The sequence below is a fragment of the Corvus brachyrhynchos genome, unplaced genomic scaffold (assembly GCF_000691975.1).
Source record: "Corvus brachyrhynchos isolate BGI_N302 unplaced genomic scaffold, ASM69197v1 scaffold283, whole genome shotgun sequence".
Classification (NCBI taxonomy): domain Eukaryota; kingdom Metazoa; phylum Chordata; class Aves; order Passeriformes; family Corvidae; genus Corvus; species Corvus brachyrhynchos.
In genome coordinates, this window is record NW_008237409.1 from 3,796,294 (window position 1) to 3,798,192 (window position 1,899).

Sequence of the window (1,899 nt, forward strand, 5' to 3'; positions counted from 1 at the left end):
CTTCCCCAGCCGGCTTTCCCGACGTGTGTCCAGCAAGAGCCGCGGGGAGGGGTCCCCTGCCAGGCCCCCCGCGCTCTCACCCGGCAGTGGGAGAGCATCCCGTCTGTTGTAGCCCTCTGGAGCCCCGTGTCCCGAGGGAAGGCGGAGTCGGACCATGGGGATTGCCACCAGCGAGAAGTGACCTTGGAGGGCAGCAGCATCACCAGGTCCCACATGGGGACCTGGCTCTGCACCCCCAGAAGGTATCAGACCTCTCCCCGCCCCAGAGGGGACTTGGGGCAGTGTCACACAGCTGAGCCGTGTGTGTTCACGCATATCTGCTGCACATATCACCGCTGCCCCAGCCTGACCAAACCCGGGGCAGCCAGGACATGGGGACACCAGCAGTGGACATGGGGACACTGTGGGCCTTGGCAAACGGGGCAAGAGCAGGCTGGAGGAGGGGACACCAATGCAAGAGCTGTTTCAGCAGTTTCCCCCAGGCTCCTCAGAAGCAAAAGGGGAACCAGCAGCTGCATGTGCTCTGCCCACAGGAGCCATCTCTTCTCCCTGCACCCATCTGAGCCTGCAACAAACTCCTGCTGTGAGTTGTGGGCAGGGAGACAGACACAGGGACTTTCCAGAGCCCGTGTCCAGCCATGTGTCCATGTCACAGCTCAGCTTTTGCCCTGCCAGGGCACCACAACCCTGTCCAACCCTAGAGTGGGGAATGGTCCCTGTCCAGGGGAACGCTACCCACAGTGCCAAACCCAGCAGCACCCAAGCAGGGGCTGGGACACCATTCCACAGCATGACCCATGTTTCCCAAGTGGGAGAGGGAGGGTTAAGATGTGTCTGCACCCAGCAGTCGCAGGCCCCAGACATGGTTCCAGCTGCCCCAGGAGCTTGCAAGATGAGATGCCCCACCAGAAACTTCCTCCAGCCCTCTCAAAGGCAGTGAAACCAGTCCTGCCTCACTGGAGGAGAGCAGTGGGGTGAACCTGGCACCCTGTGCCACCAGCCACACAAGCACAAGCCTGTGCCCCTCGCAGGGCTTGACACACAGTGCTTGTATCCGAGGCGGCTCTGCCAAGCCCCAGCACAAGCAGCTCCAGATAAAGAGATGGAAGCAGAGCTGGCACTGGGCTCCAACACTTCCCAATCCTGTCAGCGACAACCAAGCCAACGTCCCTGCCTGTGCCCAGATCCAGCGGGCCCCACCACCCCTCAGGGCCACCCCTCTGCCAGCATCTCCCCCAGCCCTGCTCCCCAGAGCCACCCTCTGCTGTCCCTGCTGGCCTCGGGGTCAGAGCCCAGCGCCCACAGCCCCGGCACCGGAGTGTCAGGGCTGGGGCTCGAAGGGCTGGGCTGGGGCACAAGGAGCCCTGGGCCCGAGTGGTTTAGAGCCAGCTCCGGGAGGGCAGCATCCTCCTCGCCCTCCCCAGGGGCGCTGGGTGCCGGGACGACGATGCTGCGCAGGGCGACCCTGGGGAGGAAGCCACACCTCTCCCTCTTCTGCCTCAGCATCCGGGTCAGGAGCTTAACTCTTTCCACGACAAAAATAAAACTTCACTTTCCCCAGCCCGGGCAGCGGCAGCGCCAGGGGATCCCCCAGCTCGGGGCTGTGCGGCTGCTCCCCGCACCAACCCCAAGGGGCCGAGGTGCCTGCCTGGACCCCACCGCTCCCGGGCTTTATGGAAACTTTCATTCCGGAGAAAAAACCACTTTTTTCCCTTTGGATCCCGCCCCGCAGCTCTCCGGGCACCCCTCCTGCTTTGGAAAACCGAAGGGCTTCCCAAGGATGCGCTGGGAACAGCAGGGGTTACATCTAACTTGTCCAGAGCGAGGGGGGCACCGCGTGTCCCCACCCCTGCTGGTGACCGGTCCCCGAGTGCCACTAGATGGAGCCGGCAGCCCGGC